The sequence below is a fragment of the Pelophylax lessonae genome (genome assembly GCF_965119305.1).
Source record: "Pelophylax lessonae genome assembly, chromosome: 3".
NCBI lineage: Eukaryota > Metazoa > Chordata > Amphibia > Anura > Ranidae > Pelophylax > Pelophylax lessonae.
This window is the reverse complement of record NC_138770.1, coordinates 32812185-32833673: the sequence shown is the minus strand read 5'-3', so window position 1 is coordinate 32833673 and position 21489 is coordinate 32812185. Positions and strand designations below refer to the sequence as shown.

Genomic DNA, 21489 nt, shown 5'->3' with positions numbered 1-21489 from the left:
AGGTCTTACAAAGATCCTTCCAGAATCTGGAGGTGAACTGTACTCCTCTATCGGAAACAATTTTATCCGGAAGCCTATGTAGACTGATTACTTCCTTGATGAACATTTTTGCTGTTTCTGGGGCTGATGGAGTGCCGGTCATGGGCAAGAAGTGGGCCATTTTGGTCAGACGTTCCACTACCACCAAGATGGTAGGAAAACCCCCAGAGGAAGGTAAGTCAACAATAAAGTCCAATGAGATCATCTTCCAGGGTTGCTCAGGGATGGGTAGAGGCCTTAACAGACCCCAGGACTTGGTGTTGAACCCCTTGTAGAGCTGACAGACCACACAGGAGCTAACGTAAGACTAGCAATCCTTCCTTAAACTTGGCCACCATAAGGAGCGTTGGATAAGCTCAAGGTTCTTTCGTACACCAAAATGTCTGGCCAGCTGATGGTCATGGAAAGTCTTTAGAACTTGGAGCCTGACTGGTTGGGGAACAAAAACTTTGTCCTGGTGCCAAAGTAACCCGTCTCGACTCACCAAGGGGGGTACTTCTGTGTCCGCATACTAGGTGGATGCCTGTTTAATTGAGGATTTTAATTCTGGCTGGATCAGGAAAAAAAGTTGTGCTGACAAAATGGTACTTGGTTCCACAGACTCAGGGGTATCAGGGAACATTCGGGAGAGGGCGTCTACTTTCTCATTCTTGGAGCCTGGTCGTTAAGTTATGTGGAAATTAAATCTTGAGAAAAATAAAGCCCACCGGGCCTGTCGTGGTCTCAGATGTTTAGCGGCCCTCAGGTATTCTAAATTTTTATGATCCGTGAAGATCATAATTGGGTGGGCGGCACCTTCCAATAAATATCTCCACTCCTCCAAGGCGGTTTTAATGGCCAAAAGTTCTCGGTCACCCACGTCGTAATTTCTCTCTGAGGGGCTCATCTTTTGAGAGAAAAAGGCAATAGAGTGGAGTAAGGCCTTAGGTCCTTGGCGCTGAGACAAGATGGCTCCTGTGGCTATTTCTGAGGCGTCTACCTCTAATACAAAGGATAAAGCTGGATCTGGGTGCTGTAAGACTGGTGCAGAGGTGAACAGTCCTTTGAGTTTGGCAAATACTGCCTGAGCTTCTGGGGACCATTTGAATCTGGTAATTGGTGAAATGATAGCTGAAAAGTCTTTTACAAATCTTCGGTAAAAATTTGCAAATCCTATGAATCATTGAACACCCTTCTTATTTGAAGGGGCTGGCCATTCAAGGATAGCTTTCACCTTTTGTGAGTCCATTGCGATTCCCTCGGTAGAGATGATAAGATCCAGGAATTGGATGGAAGTCTTTTCAAATTCACACTTTTCTGCTTTAATGTATAAACTGTGCTTCCTTAGAGTCGCAAGGACTTTTTTCACGTGAGCTCTGTGGAGATCCAGGGTAGCAGAGAAGATGAGGATGTCATCTAGGTAAACGATTACGAAATAGTCCAGAAATACCCAGAAAATATTGTGTACGAAGTGCTGGAATGTGGCTGGGGCGTTACATAATCCGAATGGCATAACTAAATATTCAAAATGTCCGAACCGGGTCCTGAAAGCTGTTTTCCATTCGTCCCCCATTCCGGATACGAACCAGATTGTAAGCTCCCCGTAGGTCAAGTTTAGTAAAGAGCTGGGCAGTTCGGAACCTTTGGAAGAGTTCAGAAATGAGGGGAAGTGGGTATCAGTTTTTAATAGTAATTTTGTTAAGTTCTCTGTAATCCACACATGGCCTTAGTGAACCATCCTTCTTCCCGACAAAAAAAATTCCAGCTCCAGCGGGGGAGGAAGAAGGACGGATAAATCCCTTTTCAAGGTTCTCATCAATATACAGTCGTAAAGTCTCTAGCTCAACCTCAGATAACGGAAATATACGCCCAAAGGGGATCTCGGCATCGGGAAGCAGTTCAATGGGGCAGTCGTAAGGCCGATGAGGTGGGAGAACATTAGCCTTCTTCTCATCAAAAACATCCAAAAACTCATGATAGACTGTAGGTATAGCCTGACTGACATCTGGAATTGATTGGATGGTTGAACAACTGGTGGGACTGCTAACCCCGGGAACGAAGCAGTGTTGCAGACAGTAGGAAGAGGGAAAAGAAATCTCCAGTTGATCTGTGGATTATGGGCCTGCAACCAGGGAATTCCCAGGATGATGGGGAACATGGGAGAGCAAAGGATGTCAAAACAAATTAATTTCTGGTGGCCAGTCTGTTATCGTGAGGATGGGCTTGGTTTCCTGGGTGACAAGTCCAGAACTGGGCAAGGAACCATCGGCCAGATGCACCTCAAGTCACTGACGTTTATTGCAGAGGGGTACACGGAGTCTTCTTGCCAAAGTCAAGTCCATAAAACAGCTGCAAGCCCCCGAATCAACTATGGCTTCTTCTGCCACGTGTAGTGAGACAGGAAGAACGAGATGAGACGGAGAATATCCGGATACTTGGAAGTAAGAACTTTGTGGGAGGAACTTACGGGGTCTCACGGGGCAGTTTCGTAGGAAGTGTCCGGACCCTCCGCAGTAGAGACAAAGATTGGCTTGTCGGCGGCATTGTTGCACCAGGCCGATCTGCATTGGTTCATCCTCTGCCTGGATAGCGGGGAAAGGCGCTGGTGCTGGAGTTGGAGTGAAGTGGTAAGGGACCCTAGGCAACATCCAGGTTGGGCGAGAAGTCTGTGAGCGCTCAGAGCGACGCTCCCGGAGGCGCCTATTGAGCTGGATAGTAAGTTGAATCAGTCCTTTCAGGGTAGTGGGAGTCTCTACCCTGGCCAGCTCGTCCTTAAGAGATTCGGATAATCCCAGACGGTATTGGTACCTAAGGGCCGTCTCATTCCAGCACGTATCAGCAGACCACTTGCAGAACTCTACTGTGTAATCTTCGGCGGGGCATTTTCCCTGCTGGAGGGAATGCAAGGTAGCCTCAGCTGTACCCACACGCTGAGGATCATCATAAAGTTGGACCATTAGATCAAAGAAAGTGTCCATAGAATTGAGAGCAGGGTCTTTTTGTTCCAGCAGGCCATGGGCCCAGGCCTGGGGCTCCTCCAACAGTAATGAAATCACAAACCCAACCTTTACAGTCTCTGAAGTAAAAGTTCTAGGCTGGAGGGCCAGGTATAGTTGGCAGGTGTTTCTGAAGGCCCTGAATTTCTTTCGATCACTGGAGAAGCGTTTAGGTATTGGCACCCGTGGCTCAGGAGGAGGAACCATAGTGTAGGAGGAAACTGGCTGTCCCGTAAGGGATGGAACAGAAACTGTGCTGGTGGATGGAGGACTGAGATCCGCAGGAGAAATTGTCAGATGTTGCAGTCGACCTTCCAGTTGGAAGTATCCCTCCTGCAGACGCTGTACTATCTGGGTGAGGGCAGTGACCTGTTGGCATAGAGCCTTGAGTGGGGAAGCACCTCTGTCGACCTCTGACATGGCTGGATTATACTGTCAGGGTTTCCTGATCCGAGGCTGAGGTGCTAAGAGGGCTCCCCTTGCAGCTCAGTGTGGCACACCCCTGGAGATGGTACAGAGGGTGTGGCGCCCCAAGTGGCACGGGTTACCAGCTGCAGGCAGGTAGGTAGAACCAGGAGCAATCAGAGAGCACTGGAACAGGCTGGAATCACAGCAGGGTATAAGTCTTTCAAGGGCTCTGAAGCAGCCGGGCTACCTTGTGCCGAGGAATAGTCTCTAGTAGCGGAGACAGGTACTGGCCAAGGTCTGGGACTGGAGCAGGCAGCGGGAACAGTGGTACAGGCCGAGGTCATGCACAGGAGAGAACCAGAATAGCCAAGGTCTTGATGCAAGCCGGGGTCATACATGGTAGGTAACAGAAGCAAGGTCAGTGGGAGAAGCCAAGGGTCAAACCAGGAGCAGGAGATCAAACGGAACCAGGAACAAGCCAAGGTCACAACAGGAAATCCAAATAGGAAGCACAGAAAGCTGAGAGATAATCCAGCAATGAGTCTGATCTTATGGCCACCTTTTATAAACCATTTCCCTGACAGGCCAGCAGAGGGCTGTGTCAGTTGAGTCAGGAAAGTCCATTTCTATTACTGGCAATGTTGCCAGTTCTCCTACGGCCATTTCCCTGACAGAGAGGTTATTATATGGTGGATTTTATGCAGAACTCCTGGGCCCAGCTGAGGACATTTAGGGCCTTAAGATTGAAGATGTGGTGGATGTCTCCTTTTGGTGTGGGAACTGTGGACAGAGAAGAACTCCTGGAACTCTTCTGGCCTTAGCTCAGTGAGATAGAGTTTGGAAGACTAATGTCATAGACAGGTTGCCAAAAAGTTTAGGGCTTTAGAAAGGACCTCCAATGGCTGTCAATGTGGTGCCTTCTCCACTCTACATCTCACTAATAAAACCCCAATGGATGACTCTCTATGAACTGATCACATTCCAATCACCGATCATCTAATCATTGGTAAAAAAGAAGACTCGGCACAGAATATTGTACGAAGAGTTTTTATTGGACAAGATCAGAATAAGCGATTACCACACAGTAATGATATGAATAAAATAAAGATTAAATCTTTTATAATAGAATTAACAAATGTATCAAATGTATTAATAATCATACATTGGTTGGACCAATAAAAAGCCGGCTACTTCAATAAACCTAAAGCCCCGTACACACGTACCGATCGTCGGCCGACGGAACGTCCTACAAATGTTCGCGGCTGGTGTGTTTGTTGTTTGTCTGTTGAAAAGTGCTCCAAACTTGCCCAGGACATTTGTCTTCCGACAGAAAATGACGTCACTACGTTCCACGCACGTTCGCCGCTACAAAAGAGGAAGTGAGTGTTTGGCCGTGACCCTTCTGGGCATCTCGCGCTGATTTCGGTAGCATTTGTTTGGTTGACGACATTTCGCTATTTTCCGAGACATCGTTCGAGAATTTATTATGGCGACCGTGAATTCGTCCGTTGCTGTCGTTAGTGTTGGAGTTTTGGCTCTGAGACGACGTACGAGCAATAGGAAGAAGAAGCGGACCTCCTGGACGAAAAATTGGTTGCTTAACCGTGATCAATTTTCTCATATGTCCTTGCTGAGGGAGCTCCAGGAAAATAATCCTGATGACTTCAGGAATTATTTGAGGATGACGGATCCCATCTTTTACCGTCTTCTTGCCCTGGTGTCCCCCTATATTCTGAAGCAGGATACTTGTATGCGGCTTGCAATTACTCCTGAGCAAAGGTTAATTGCGACGTTGAGGTATCTTGCAACAGGGAGAAGCCTGCAGGATCTGAAGTTCACCACAGGCATCTCCCCCCAAGCTCTTGGAGTCATCATCCCTGAGACCTGCTCTGCCATCATCAAGGTCTTGCAGAAGGACTATATCAAGGTATGTTTGATTTTTTACATTACATTACATGTATTACTAGTTTCACCTGAATTATGATGTTTTTGGATGTACAGCAATTGACACAGGCCATTATTTGTAAACTACCCTCTGTCCGCATGCACATAGTAGTAAAGATGTAGATTATCTTTAACCATTTGTAAAATTACCCACTAACCACCCCACCATTCTCTCCTATGTGTCCCTAAACGCATTGCCTGTTAACAGTATTTTGAATTTGGGTCATTTTATTGCTTTCCCTCAAACAATTATTCCTTGGCCAATGTTTTAGTACCTAGTTAATGATTTATCTAAAATACATCAGTCCATCCATTCCCACCTATGATTCTGTATGTTTATGTAATGATGTTAAAACCTTCACTGACCACAAGCCCTAATTGATGTATAAATGCCCAGTTTTACTTACCCATCCCCCACCCACATGCTAAATCTCAAAGTCAGCATATACCAAAGCTCAAGTTCAGAGGTCTTCAAACTATGGCCCACCAGTTGTTCACGAACTTCAATTTCCATCATGCCTAGTCATGTCTGTGAATGTCAGAGAATTACAAGGCCTCATGGGATGTGTAGTTCTGCAACAGCTGGAGGGCCGTAGTTTGTAAATCTCAGCTCTAGCTGGTGAGTATAATGGGCCATACACACTAGAAGATTGTCAGAACAATTTATCCTTCCGATTTACCAAAACCAAATAATATGAGGTCCAACAAACACTTTCAAATCCTATGCAATCTGGTAGGCCCTTGCACTACATAGAAAAGTTAAATCTGCACGAAAAAGTCTTCAGAGAATCTTCTAGTGTGTATGGCCCTTTACAATATAAGAACAATAGGAGGTTGAAAAGAAATGTATGTAGATGTTACATCCCCATATCCAAACCTTTGCCTTCCTGTTGTATATTTTTTTAGCAAGTTGCATAAGCATTTAACAGACAACTGTGTGTGTAATTAATAATGTGATGTGCTCAAGCACTAATTTTATTTATTTATTTATTTTTTTTTTTTTCCCCACAGTTTCCTTCAAACGCAGAGCAATGGCTGGAGATTTCTGATCAATTTCTGGAGAAGTGGAATTTTCCCAATTGTGGGGGTGCTATTGATGGGAAGCACGTCCGCATTGTCCCCCCTCCGAATTCCGGCACATTTTATTATAATTATAAAGGTTTTTTTAGTATAGTCATGCTAGCCATAGTTAATGCAAACTATGAGTTTATTTTTTTGGATATTGGCAAAAATGGCCGCAATTCGGATGGGGGAGTTATTGATCAGACGGAGTTCGCTCGTCGTCTAAAGAACGGCACTCTGAACCTGCCATCCAGGGAGCAAACTGTTGAGGGTATGAGCTTTGTGTTTATCGCAGATGAGGCTTTTGCGCTTGGGGAGCATCTCATGAAGCCCTACCCTCAGAGGAACCTCACCCCAGACCAAAGGATTTACAACTACCGGTTGTCCAGAGCTCGCAGAGTTGTGGAGAATGCCTTCGGGATAATGGCCAACCGGTTCCGGATATTCCTGACGTCCATAAACCTGGCACTGTACAAAGTGGATAATGTGGTCTTGTGTTGCTGCATTTTGCACAACTTCCTACGCAGGAATGCACAAAATTATGTATTGCAGCAACTGGATACTGACCCTGCTATGCCAGGTACAAGTGGAGAGGCCCAACCTTCTAACCAAGTGGAGTCCATGACGTCAATGGAAGTTGGACGGTCAGCATTGGCATCACACAGGGCCCGTCAGATCCGCCAGGAATATCTGGACTATTTCGTGGGGAGAGGAGCTGTGTCCTGGCAGCAATCACTGTCACACACCCATTAATCTTGTTAAAGATTGGACACACAAGATAAATGTCAGAGATATATTATTTTTCAACACATTAAACAAAAATTGCAATGATTCTGTATTGTGGATTATAATCATTTGGGCACATATGCCAAACACAATTATTTGGGTTAATCATGTGTTATATATGTGTGACTTTGGAAGGGTTAATACATTCATCAGTGTGTTTCTTGACTGTAGTCTCTCACCAGCTGATCCAAAGTGATGATGGCCATGTGTTATTTTTTAGCCAGTGGTGTAAATACAAGGGCCTTCTGCACCCCACAAAATGTACACAAACCCTGTCACATTGAGAACTAGGTCACACCCAAGGTTCATCTAATGTCACCTTACATTGGTGTTCATTGTCCAGAAGTTGCCCATACTATATATTTCATATAATACATTAGGGTATTAACAAAGTACCTACACCTGTTATGTTGTGTTCATTTATGACATCCTTCTCACTGCCCACCAATGTTAGGATATGTCAGTGTTATGTGAAACTTGATCATTGTTCATCTCAAAGTGTTATATATATATAGGTAATGGAAAGTGAACTAGAGCAACGAACAAGCAATACACTATAGATTACACTGATCTCCCTACACTGATTGCTACTGGCAATATCAATGCCATATTGAATCCTAGGACTGCTAGTACCTTGAGTGTTGAGTCACACTTATGCGATGCGGGAAGTCTGCGACTTTGCAGCCTTCCAGCATTGCATAAGGGTGACCCGCCACTTACTTTTTCCACAGGATTGTATTCCACAAGTGTTAAGCACTGTGCGATCCAATCCAGATACATCAGAAATAAAGGGTCATGTGCGACTTGTATGCGTGTTCAGTGCGAATGTAGCCATACAAAGTGTATGTCTCAATTCACACTGCACATCTGATGGCATGTAATATCGTAGCGCACTGCTCCTTTATTACATGCGATCAGATGTTCATGCGAAAATCAGCTATACAGTTTGTATGGCTCAATTCGCACTGCACTCGCACAAAAGTCGCACATGATGCATTTATTCAGCCGCATCAGGATAGGATCGCACAATCGTTCAAACTTGTGTGATCCGATCCTGTGTGAAATGTCAGATCGCACTGTGATATGCGTTAAAACTGGGGGTATCTTTAACATTTCATTGACACCTCCAGCAACTCGCATATGGCAGTGACCAAAATGCTTTCATTAACATGTAAATATGGGAATAGGACAGCCATCATACATTTAGTGCTTCTTTACACAGCTTTAGACCTCGACCCCCCAACGAAAGTCTAATAAAGAATTGAACACACATTGTTGAATGTAAAAATGTTTTAGTATCAAACATTCACAGGGTTAGGGTTAGGGTTAGGGTTAGGGTTAGGGTTAGGGTTAGGGTGTTGTAAAGTGCTTTTCCCAAACTTGGGTACACTCTTTAACATCTGAGTGTAATTAAAATGCCCTAAAACATTCTAAAAAAATTGTAACATCAGGAACATCCCAATACAAACATTAAAAACCTAGTAAAATTGTGGCTTAAAATTTGCCAATCATGTCCACAAAATTGCGCATTTTGATTTGTAATGCCGTTGCAGTCTCCTTTATTTGTTCCAGGTCTGCGCAGCATTGGAGAGCCTCACGGGTCAATTTGGCTAATGTGCAACTATGTAAAACATGGTCTGTAAAAATTTAAAAAAAATGAGTCAATGTGAATCACCTACATGAGGTCATAATAATAGAGAAACATTTGGTGTCCAGGTAATCTTAAATTCCTCTCGAGTTAATACCTACCCTGTTCTTATGCTCTTTTGCCCTAGGCTCTTCTTCTTCCTCCTGTCCTCCTCCGATGCTGTTGCTGATGATTCTGCCGGTCTCCTGAGCTTACTATATATTCATTAGGGGTGTGAACGCATGATGACGTCATTGTGAGGGCATGGTTGTAATGTATATATATTAAGATGCAGAGACCAGAGACGGGCAGAATGCACGGCAACAGCATTGGAGGAGGACAGGAGGAAGAAGAAGAGCCTAGGGCAAAAGAGCAGACAACATAAGAGCAGAAGATTGGACAGCAGAAGAGTGGAGAGGAGAAGATCCAAAGAGCAGAGTGGAGAAGACCGGATGAAGATATTTAAGAACATTTCATAAACGTCTCCTGTCGTTATTCACATACACTTCCATTTATGTGGTTAATGTGTAGGGGTACTATGTACCCCATACCCATTCACATAGTGATTGGGGTCTGGGATCTGGGGGCCACCCTTTGTTAAAGGTTGCTTCCAAAGTCCTAGGAACCCCCTGGCCGCATGACCCCCCAAAACCACCAGACAGGGTTGTGGGGATGAGGCTCTTGTCCTCCTCTACATGGGAGTAAGGTGCTTTTGGGTGTGCGGTGCAGAGGCCCCCTGGCCCAAAGCAACAAAACCCCCCCATGTTGAGGGCATGTGTCCTGCTGTGGTCCAGGGGGTGTTTGGTCCGCTTGCTCGTTCTCTTTCCTGGCCTGACAAGCTGCATGCTTGTATAAGGGTCTGGTAGGGGTTTTGGGGGTAACCCACGCTGTCTTTTTGTTGTGGGCATACCCTCAAACTCAATACCACACACAAAAGGCCTGGTTGTGAACTTGGGGGGACACCCACGGTGGGTTGTTCAATTTTTGGGTGTAGTTCCCCCTCAAAAATCTTCACAACGCAAGTGGCCCCGCAAGTCAGAGCATCCTGATCCGACTTACGGTGCGACTTCCATTCAAATAAAGAGGCTCCCATAGGGAACTAGTGTTGTAAATTGGAGGCTAAAAATAACACTGATAAAAATCATTATGAAAAAACCTACGTGGGCACACAATTGGCTCTTGGACACTTGGTCCTGGTTCCTCCACAGTTTCGGAACTGGCTTCCATGCTGCTTGGCAAGTTGCCAGGAGATCGGGCTTCTGACCTGGCTGGGGATGCCACATCCTGGCATGATGCAACATCTGCAATGTAAATTTGTAAGGGAATACAAGAATATAAGGTTAAACAATCATTGCAAATACACATATTTCTATGATACCACTACACAAAAATCTGTGACTACCAACCTTCTTGTTGCTCTGGTGTCTCATCACTTGTTGGCTCCACCAGGATTATTTCCGGAATAATGTCTTCATCTACATAATACAAAACATTGGCCATATCATAAAAGTCACAAGAGGTACATTTGTTAGGACATGGTGCCCTGCTTGATAGCTCTTTTAGTAACAAATATGAAGACATGTACATGGTTATCTACGAAAAATATGGTACATTAATGTTTGACAGTGCATAGGAACCAATTACCTTTAGTGGAATCTGTGCCACCTTCTGTGCCCATGTCCTCATCTTGTTCCACAACTGCCGATGGAGCTGCCAAACCTCTCCTCCTCCTTTCCCATTGTTTGGCACGGAGTTTACGTTTTTCTCCTATTTAAAGGTTTGAATAATAATCTGTGATTAATAGGAATGTTTGCTGAGAAGATTCGTGCAGGAAAGAACGTTCGTTGCAACACAATACATATATTTTTAACTATGGCTTCCTGACTTTTAATGTCATATACTAAAACATCAACAATAGATCGATCAAATCACGACATGACAACTAAAATGAGTAATCTAACTTTTTACATAGACATTATAATCTAGATATGTTAATACAACATACACCAAATTATAAAAAACATATTGCATGATTAAAAAAATAAAGAAAAAATAAAACTTACTTTTTTTCAAAATCCGATGGATTTGGGAAAGCTGATCCTGCTCACGGTGTTTGAGGTCAGACCACCGTTTCCGAATCTGATCTTTCGATCGCTCGACACCGAATTTTTTGACCAAACAGGCCACCACCTTGTCCATGATGCCATCTTTCCTGGCATTGGGCCGATCGTAATTTGCCAACTTTCCATCGTAATCCATTTTTTCTAAAATGGAGACCATCTCCACCATTTCTGGCTTTGACATGGGTGTAGCCCTTGATTTTCGGGTGGCCCAATCACTTCGGCCCCCACTAATTGAGCTCCCAGATTGTTGAGACATGGTTCCTAATTAAACAATGATTATTCCACTGCCTCAGGTGTGAGTGTCGCATGTAGGCCTGATCTTCGGCACGTACACACCCCTGCACAAGCCCGCCACTGGAGGAGGAGTTGACGCCTGCGCTGTATTTAAAGGACGCCAGATCGTTCGGCCGACGATTCGCTAGCGGACATATCGAGAGTTGGAGCACGATCGAGCGGCGAATCACGACTTTTCCCCACAAACAAAGGTACGACTCTTTTAATAGAAAGTGTGTGTTTTGGGCCCTATACAGCTTTTATTAGGAATATCTTTATTATGTGCCAAAATACATGCTATTTTAATATGTTTTGTGTTGTTTTGTGTCTTGCAGGCATATACTGTCCTGCAATATGGTGGACAATTTCACCACCCACAACTTTTTAATAAGTTTTATTGATGAGTTCAGGCAACTGCCCTGTTTGTGGCAAGTCAAGTCCGCAGATTATAAAAATCGAAAACTCAGAAAACAGGCCATGGAACATTTGGTGGCCTTCTACAAGCCCGTCTGTCCTGGGGCAAATTTTACTTATATCCGCAAAAAAATAAACAGTATTCGCACTGCCTACAGGCGGGAGTTAAAAAAAATAGAGGAGTCCACCCAGTCTGGAGCAGGGGCACGGAATGTATATGTACCACGGCTGTGGTACTTTGATAACATGCGGTTCCTGGCAGACACCATGGAATCCAGGCCGTCAATTTCAACACTGCCTTCTACTTCGGCAGAGGGCTCAGTGTCGGTAGATCCAAGCCAGGATGAGGATTTCCTGGAGGAGAGTTTTACTCAGGTATGGCATTTCACAATATATTGTCTGCTAAAATGTAATCATGTAACAAAATTATAAGCTAAACCATAATTGACCCTTTAGGTAAACGGGCATAGCAAGGGGTTGGCATGACAGGCAACCGCCAGGGGCGCAGGCCAAGGGGGGTGGGTCACAAAAACATTGGCATTGTTTTATTGTTTATTTTAACAATCCACTCAGCCTGCACACCCCAGAACCCCCAGTTTGCAGGCGGATTCATGCAGGTGTAAAACATTGAGAGCAGCTTCATGCAGGTGTAAAACATTGAGAGCTGCTTCATGCAGGTGTAAAACATTGAGAGCTGCTTCATGCAGGTGTAAAACATTGAGAGCAGCTGAGCCAAAAGACCAGGAGACTGAGACTGCCTCTCACTGCATCCCCAGCACACCTCTGGTCTTACAAACACTGCTGCATCCCCAGCACACCTCTGGTCCTAACAAACACTGCTGTAGCCTCAGCATTCCTCTGGCTCAACCTTTTTTAATACAAAACTAACAGCTCCTGCAAATGATCCATCCATCCTTGCTTCCATGTCTCTGGTCTCTCACTCTGGGTCAGCAAGGCAGGTGGCTTCCTTATTCATGTTTCCCTGCACTGCTTCACCCTCAATGCCCTACATCAAGTCCTCTGCAAGTTCAGGCCCCTCTCTCTCTGCAACCCCCTCCTCTCTCTCTCACACCCCCTCTTTCTCTCCCTCTCTCTATCTCTCAACCCTCTCTTTCTTTTTCACACCTGAGACAATGATTGCCCACTAGAGAGCTCTACACTGGGCAAACAAGGGGCAAATTAGAAACTTTTAATGCCCTTTAATTTTTTTTTGGGGGGGTGGGTTACAGTTTTACATTGATCTTGGGGGGGGGGGGGGGTTGTTGCCAAATACAGCTCCTCAACAAGGGCACTGGAGACCCTAGATATGCCACTGTATGTAAAGTCTGCTATTTGTTCACAATAATATAACAAACATGCATTTTTATATACACTATAACATTCTAATCAATTGTTCATTTCATCAACAGGGAAGTGTCACTGAGGAGGAGCCAGGTTGCAGCCAGGAGCCTGGGGAGCCTGTGGAGCCTGAGGAGCCTGCGGAACTCTTTCCACCACCACCTCCTCCTGCCAAACGGAGGCAAAAGAGGAAGCACGTGGATGACATCACCGACGAGTTTATCCAGGAGGCCACCATAGCCCTACGTCGGAAACCGGAGGCCAATGAGTCCTTCGGGAATATGACTGCCAAAATCCTGGATAAGGTGGACCTCAGGCAGTGTCAGTATGCCAGAAAAATTATTCTGGATGTGCTGCAAAACGCAGAAAACGGCATACTTACTGAGCACAGCCACGCATGCCAGGAGCACCCGTGCCCTCCACCTCCACCTCCACCTCCACCTCCACAACACCCACCACCTCGCCAAATGCCACATGGCCAGTGGCAATATGGCCAGCAGGATCCAAACCTGCCCTCATGGCAACCTGATTACAGTTACCAGCAACTTTAATTTGTGTAACCCCCTATTATTTATTTTACCCCTGTTTGCCAGTTTCTAGTTTAATTTTGTCCAAATGGACCTTTTTTATGTTTAGTTTATTATACGGAAAGTATTGATGTTTGCTTTGTTTTTTTTTTGCTGAGATCCAAAAAATAAAGAAAATTTAAAATAAAAAATGGCCTATCTGAATTTGTTAACATGTTTAATATTGTGCATAACCTGAAAAATATGTTTTAGACATTAATTCATAAAAGAATAAAGGGTCATATCAATAGTTAGATCTTTGGTGTGAAAATACAAAAATAATGGTGAAGAGTTCAAATTATTTAATTCTAAAATTTGATAGAACAGATAGAATAGACAAACATTATCTTCATCATAACAGAACACATGCCTTTTTATTAGAAAAGTATGGCATTATGAGCAGCATCTTCCTTCTTCTCACATTTATCAAGATGAGCATGTGCTCCGCATTTCACCTATTTCTTGGACTTCCGCGAGCCGAAAGTTCTTTCTGAATAAAATGTTGAGTTTACTAGAGAAAATTCTTCCGGGAACTCATTTGGTTTGATCATGCGTGTTGGGATTTGTAGCTGTGTGTCGGCAGAATTGTGTACTGACAGGCGAACAATCGTCCGTTCTGGTGTCGGCATACAAATATTTTCATGTTTGCAAGAAAGACTTTTGTCCGCGGATTGTGCGCAGACATCTGTCGGAGGCACCATACTAACACGCGTACAATCGGCAGATCCTTCGTCCACCGACGTTTGTATGCCGACGATCGGTACGTGTGTACGGGCCTTAAAGGAGCAAAAAAATTAAGCAACCAATCATCAGGTATGCATTCTTGACCGTGATGCGATTGAGGACCCTATAATCAATGCAAGGTCTCAACTCCCCCCCTTCTAAGAAGGTTCACCAGTGAAAGATAAATCCTGATTGGCTGCTGTGGGTTAATGCATGTTACAGTGATCTTTTTCCATCCCGTAGGTTAGATCTATATACATATTTATAAGTAGAACACAAAAAGAATGTATTGTCAGAATTGTTTGTCTGCTGCCCCATGTATTGTCATGAATGCCCACTTGTTGCCCTCATGTATTACCAACAGGTGCGCACACCGTGGTGAAGAAGCACGATATTACGTGTGAAACGCGTCCACCTTTCTGTATCCCGTATTGACTGTCTGCAATAAATATCATCGCTATATCCTGTTGGAGTGCCACCATTTTCATTGGTTTTATGCCCCATATATTGTCAGGATTACCCACTTATTATCCCATGTATTGTGCGGATTGCCCACCTGTTGCCCCATGTTTTGTCTTAATTGCTCACTTGTTGCCCCATGTATTGTCATGGTTTCCCGCCTGTTGCCTTATGTGGGGAGGGATCGGTAAAGGTAGATAGTTGAGTCATAATTTTACCACCCCCCTTAAGCTTAAATGGCAGCCGGATGGGGCGGTACACATGGCACTGCAAACCTCGCACCCCCCGGTCACATTGGGCAATGCTATTCAACTGAATGGGGTTGTGCCGCAACAGCCCTGATGCATACGGTTGCGGCGTACTGGCGTGGGCTTTACAGGGTTAACAGAAGGGCTCCCAGCTGCCTGCCAACCCCACAGCGGGTCAGAGGGCGATGCGGGTGTAAACCAACCCCGAGTGCACTGTGGTGGTTTCACATTTGTTTATGGACTAAACAGTTCCACCCGTTACAATCCAGCGTCCATTTCCCGTAGTACCAGCAGGGGGTGCAATCTGATGTTTCATTATATTTCCTTTATTTTTAAACTTTCCCACACTCTGAACATGAAATCGGAGCCTCTAATATAAGTGTGAATTCTTTGCTGTTTGAAACGTACATAAGGGGTGAAACATTTCCCGCACTCTGAACATTAAATAGGACTCTCGCCCGTATGAACTTTCTGGTTTCTAAAAAATAAACCTTTGTTTGGAAAACATTTCCCGCACTCGTAACAATATCTGTGTGTAAGTAGGTGTTCTTTCTTAGTAAAACATTTCCCGCACTCTGCACAAGATGAGAGACGCTCGCCTGTATGAACTTTCCGGTGCCTAACAAGTAGACATGTGAACGCAAAACATTTCCCGCACTCTGAACATGAACAGGGACGCTCACCCGTGTGTATTCTCAGATGGCAAAGAAGGTTTTGTTTATGATTAAAACATTTCCCGCACTCTGAACATGAATAGGGATGCTCACCCCTGTGCATTTTCTGATGGCTAAGAAGGTTTATTTTCTGACAAAAACATTTCCCGCACCTGGCACATGAATAGGGACGTTCAACAGTGTGTATTCTTTTGATGGGTAAGAAGGCTTACTTTATGATTAAAACATTTCCCGCACTCTGAACATGAATAGGGACGCTCACCCGTGTGTATTTTCTGATGGGTAAGAAGGTTTAATTTCTGATTAAAACATTTCCCGCACTCTAAACATTAATAGGGATGCTCACCTGTGTGTATTCTCTGATGCCTAATAAGGACTACTTTATCCTTGAAACATTTCCCGCACCCTGAACATGAGTAAGGACGCTCACCTGTGTGTATTCTCTGATGGCTAAGAAGACTTACTTTATCCTTAAAACATTTCCCGCACTCTGAACATGAATAGGGACGCTCACCTGTGTGTATTCTCTGATGGCTAAGAAGGCTTCCTTTATTCTTAAAACATTTTCCGCACTCTGAACATGAATAGGGACGCTCAACTGTGTGTATTCTCTGATGGCTAAGAAGGTTTCCTTTATCCTTAAAAAATTTCCCGCACTCTGAACATGAACAAGGACGCTCACCTGTGTGTATTCTCTGATGGATAAGAAGGCTTCCTTTCCTATTAAAACATTTCCCGCACTCTGAACATGAATAGGGACGCTCACCTGTGTGTATTCTCTGATGTCTAAGAAGGGTATCTTTATTATTAAAACATTTCCCGCACTCTGAACATGAATAGGGACGCTCACCTGTGTGTATTCTCTGGTGGCTAAGAAGGCTTTCTTTTGTATTAAAACATTTCCCGCACTCTGAACATTTATAGGGACGCTCACCTGTGTGTATTCTCTGATGTCTAAGAAAGGTTTCTTTATTTTTAAAACATTTACCGCACTCTGAACATGAATAGGGAAGCTCACCCGTGTGTATTCTCTGATGCCTAAGAAGGTTTCCTTTCTCATTAAAATATTTCCCGCACTGTGAACATGAATAGGGACGCTCACCTGTGTGTATTCTCTGATGGCTAAGAAGGCTTCCTTTCGTATTAAAACATTTCCCGCACTCTGAACATGAATAGGGACGCTCACCTGTGTGTATTCTCTAATGGCTAAGAAGGGTTTCTTTACGATTGAAACATTTCCCGCACTCTGAACATGAATAGGGACGCTCCCCTGTATGAAGTTTCTGGTGCAGAAGAAGGTGTGCTTTTCTACTAAAACATTTCCCGCACTCAGAACATGAATAGGGTCGCTCCCCTGTGTGAAGTCTCTGGTGCTTTAGAAGGTTTCCTTTTATACTAAAACATTTCCCGCACTCAGAACATGAATAGGGAAGGTCACCTGTATGTATTCTCTGGTGGCTAAGAAGGCTTCTTTTCTGTTTAAAACATTTCCCGCACTCTGAACATGACAATGAATTCTCTCTTGTATGAACCCCTTTATGGTATAAAGAAGATTCCCTGAGATGAGATGGTTTCCCGCACCCATCGGCACTGTCAGATATTAGAGTACTATGTGAAGTATCAGGAGATTCCAATGATCTCCTCCAATGGTGAGGTCTGTCATGTATATTATGAGGAACGGGATTTACTTCTGGAGAAGATGCCATGTCATTATCTTCTGTAGTCACATCTTCCTCCGATGTCCTTCTATTCCCACCACAGAGTCTGTCTGTCAGAAGACAAGAAAAATTACCAAGAGTTTTCCACACTCATATACACTGCTCAACACTTTATAATCAGAGTATAGCATCAAGTCAGGGAAACTCCTGGGATATTCATCTAGTCAGTCAAGTAGCAGAGGGGGTTGTTATCAACAGGTGCACTAGATGGGCAACAATGAGACGACCTCGAAAACAGGAATGGTTTTACAGGTGGAGGCCACTGACATTTTCCTACTCATCTTTTCTGAGTGTTTGTCACTAGTTTTGCATTTGGCTGGGGTCGGTGTCACTACTGGTAGTATGAGGCCATACCTGGACCCTATAGAGGTTGCACAGGCAGTCCAACTCCTCCAGGATGGCACATCAATACCTCCCATTGCCAGAAGGTTTGCTGTGTCTCCCAGCACAGTCTCAGGAGCATGGAGGAGATTCCAGGAGACAGGCAGTTACTCTAGGAGAGCTGGACAGGGCTATAGAAGGTCCTTAACCCATCATCAGGCCCGGTATCTGCTCCTTTGTGCAAGGAGGACCAGGATGAGCACTGCCAGAGCCCTACAAAATGACCTCCAGCAGGACACTGGTGTGAATGTCTCTGACCAAATAATCAGAAACAGATTTCATGAGGGTGGCCTGAGGGCCCGACGTCCTCTAGTGGGCCCTGTGCTCACTGCCCGGCACTGTGGAGCTCGATTGGCATTTGCCGTTGAACACCAGAATTGGCAGCTCCACCACTGGCACCCTGTGCTTTTCACAGATGAGAGCAGGTTCACCCTGAGCACATGTGACAGACGTGAAACGTGACGTGAGACGTGAAAGGGTCTGGAGAAGCCGTGGAGAACATTATGCTGCCTGTAACATCGTTCAGCATGACCGGTTGGGTGGTGGGTCAGTGATGGTCTGGGGAGGCGTATCCATGGAGGGACGCACAGACCTCTACAGGATTTTTTTTTTTCTTCCTTTTCTCACCTTTTGATTTTTTTTTTTTTATTTACAACACAAACTTTAAGATGTAAGTGTTTAAGAAATTGCAAATGCACATGTGCTTTTTAAAGGAGCACTATATAAAAGCACTAGAAATTAGCACTATATTAACACTGTAGAAATCACCTATTTGTTTATTAATTGCACTTTATCGTTTTACTGTTTGCACTATTTACAGAATACAAACTTGGAAATATTCAGATTCATTTATTTCAGCGAAATGTTAATGTTTTGTTGTATAATGCCAACCTATGCACTAGGGTACATACTGTTGACCTCTTTGGGGACCAAAGTTTCTCAAGTGGGGGGAGTGTGTAGCGGGGTTAAACATGCCTAAAGACACTGTTTGATATGTGGGAAGGAACTAGGCTCCCTCTAGTGGTAGCTGCATGGAATTTCCCGGGCTGTGACTTCCTTTTCACAAGATGAAGAAACTACATCTCCCAGGCTGCTTTGCAAGATCCAGGGTGCACGGCTGCACCGCACGGCACTATGGGGGAAGTTATTTAAAGGAAGAGAGAAGCGCGCGAAGGGGGCGCCTTTCTGCGCTGGACTCTGAGGAACCAGCGAGCGAGAGTGAAGGACTGACACTGGATATTGGGCCAGAGCCTCTTAGCCTGGAGGGACGACGTGGAACCGTCCCATCTCAAGCACGAGGCACATTCCTGGAGGTCATACTGCTGTTTGCAGAGACCGGAAGTCATCCGCCAGAAGGACCTCGCGCGGCTGGCATATAGCCACAGGACTGAGACCGCAGTGGAAGCGCGCGAAGGAGAAACTTCTGTTGGTGAGAGGGCACATGCCCAATAACTGACTTTATCTGCCAATGAGATAGTTTTATCTACAGATAGCGGTAGTGCAACAGGAGGTGATAAAACCCCGGGGTTTATCAGCATACTTTCTCAGGAGACTCATAGACAAACAATAAGGTCTGTAAAGGAGTCGCCAGAGGCTTATCTCTCTCGCAGAAGTTATTGCTCAGTTACGCAGACACCCTGCGGTGACAACTAACAGCTCGTTGTTTCTCTCTCTCTTGATCTTCATTCCTAAATTTGGATTACAAATGAGCTCTATTCAATAACCTTGCTAGCGAAGATCAACAAGAAAGAAGAGAACTCTGGGGGGGGGACTCAGATAGGCCTACCTATCTGGTACTGTGTCTAGCCTTAATGCAGGAGGAGTGTGGGGGTATTCTTTTACCTTTTCAAAGCTGTTTTAAGTAACCTTTTACGGACTTGTATTGTATTGTATCTCCCTTATTCGATTTGATATATAGTAAACTAAGTTTGGTTAATTACAATCCTGTGCGTTGTTCCATTGTGTCACCCAGAAGGACTACCATTCAAGAAGGTAACAAGGTATTGTTGCATAGTGAAGTATTGTATTCCAATCTGTGTATCCATTTGATAGTCCAGTCCTATTCTGGGTCAGTTGTGCCTGAGGAGGGATCGAGCCAATTTGATTGGGTTGTTAGGCAGGGTGTAGACCCAATAATATAATCAGCAGCTCCTGCGGGGGTGGTGCTACACGTGGGGGCTCGTCCGGGATTTCTACAGTCCTGCAACACAACCCTCTCAGCCATAGAATCCCCTCCCACGCAGAAATGGATCCTGTCGCTGCTGCTGAGTGGTGCAAGGAAGAGAATGTCATAGTGGAAAATGGCCTGGTGGTTGAAATCAAGGGAGAAGCCTGGACTGAAGAAAAGCTCCTCCCTGTTTTGAGGGCACTATCCACAGACAGGAAATTCTGGGTGATTGACATGAAAACTGACACCACTGTCCCACACACGTATTCACTGTGTGAGTGGAGGAAGGGGGTCCCTGATTATTTCAACGGAAACAGTGTAAAAACTACTGACCAAACAGAACTTTTCCTGATACATCCAGGAGTTCCTATTGCGGGTCCCTCATCCACCACCCCTGGGGTATCCAGCCAAGAAAAAGGTGTCCAAGAAGGGCATCCTGAGTCATCACCTTTGTCGACTTTTAGCTCAGAACTGTGTGCTGTTCTTGGGGAGATTGTGGCAAAATGTAGTAGGGACTCCTCGAGCTATCTGATGACTGGATATAGGAAGCTCCGGACATTCTCTGGGAAACAGCCTGTGCCTTCAGCAGAAGATGGGTTCGAAGAGTGGTTAGATACCGCCACTCAGGCTTTGGAGGAATGGGAGGTACCAGAACAGCACAAGAAGCAGAGAATCACAGAGAGTTTAAGGGGACCTGCATTAGAGGCTGTACGTAATCTAAAGCTTAGCAAGAAGAACTGCACTGCACAGGATTATTTGGACATTCTGCAAGATGTGTTTGGTCGGACGGAGAACGCGGCTGAACTTCTCTACCAGTTGGACCACTGTTCTCAAGAAGAGGGGGAGAAGTTGTCCGAATTCATTAAACGTCTGGATAGGATTATCCACCAGATTCTGTTAAAGAAAGGAATAGACCCCCGGAAAATATATGAGACTCGTGCACGACAGGTTCTGAAAGGGGCTCAACCTTTAGATCCCATTGCCATACTGCTACGAACTCGTCAAGATGGCGGCATTCTAGAATACCCCGACCTGATTCGAATGGTCAGAGAGGAAGAGGTCATGTTGGACAACAAGAAGAAAAGTCAGCAGTTTGACTCAACTGCCCGGGTTGAAGTGATAAGTGTGGAAGAGGGTGACTCTCAAGTTGAACTCCTAAAGACCCAAGTGTCTCAGTTGATAGAAATGGTGTCCATCCTGACTGGTCAGGTATCCACTCTACCCAAGGGGAGTATATCGGAGAGGCCAGATGAACCTGTTAGTCTCAGCACAGATCCAGAGCCATGGCCTGCAAGATTGTTAACTTGTTTCAACTGCAGGGGAGTTGGGCATGTTAGAAGGGTATGTCCCAGCTCAGGAAAGGTTGCCACGAAACCTCGCGAGCCAGCGGGAAACTTCAGAGGACACCGGTGAAGGAGTCAATCGGGTGTCCGCCAGTCTTAAGGGACTCCAGAAGTGGTGCAGGATCAGGGAAACTGAGTCAGGGGGTCAGACCCAAATATAACACCCCCAGTTCTAGACTCCGGGTTACTGAGGGAAGGAAAGTCAATGCACACCGGGTTCA

At 45.0% G+C, this 21489-nt stretch overlaps 2 protein-coding genes and 1 pseudogene across 3 annotated transcripts in view; 1 reads left to right on the top strand and 2 right to left on the bottom strand.

Moving 5' to 3' along the window:
- The window catches only part of LOC309550274 (uncharacterized protein), a gene marked incomplete at both ends in the record, with an annotated part of 1476097 nt that overhangs the window by 465620 nt on the left and 988988 nt on the right, over positions 1-21489 (top strand).
- LOC309549926 (uncharacterized protein) overlaps positions 1-21489 on the bottom strand; it is a gene marked incomplete at both ends in the record, with an annotated part of 77260 nt that overhangs the window by 27272 nt on the left and 28499 nt on the right.
- LOC309549927 overlaps positions 1-21489 on the bottom strand; it is a 51704-nt pseudogene that overhangs the window by 6689 nt on the left and 23526 nt on the right. Inside the window, exons 4-5 of the transcript in view lie at positions 15872-17054; positions 15585-15789 (exon numbers count right to left, since the gene is read on the bottom strand). The product of the transcript in view is annotated as an uncharacterized misc_RNA (transcript). The remainder of the gene's footprint in view (positions 1-15584; positions 15790-15871; positions 17055-21489) is intronic.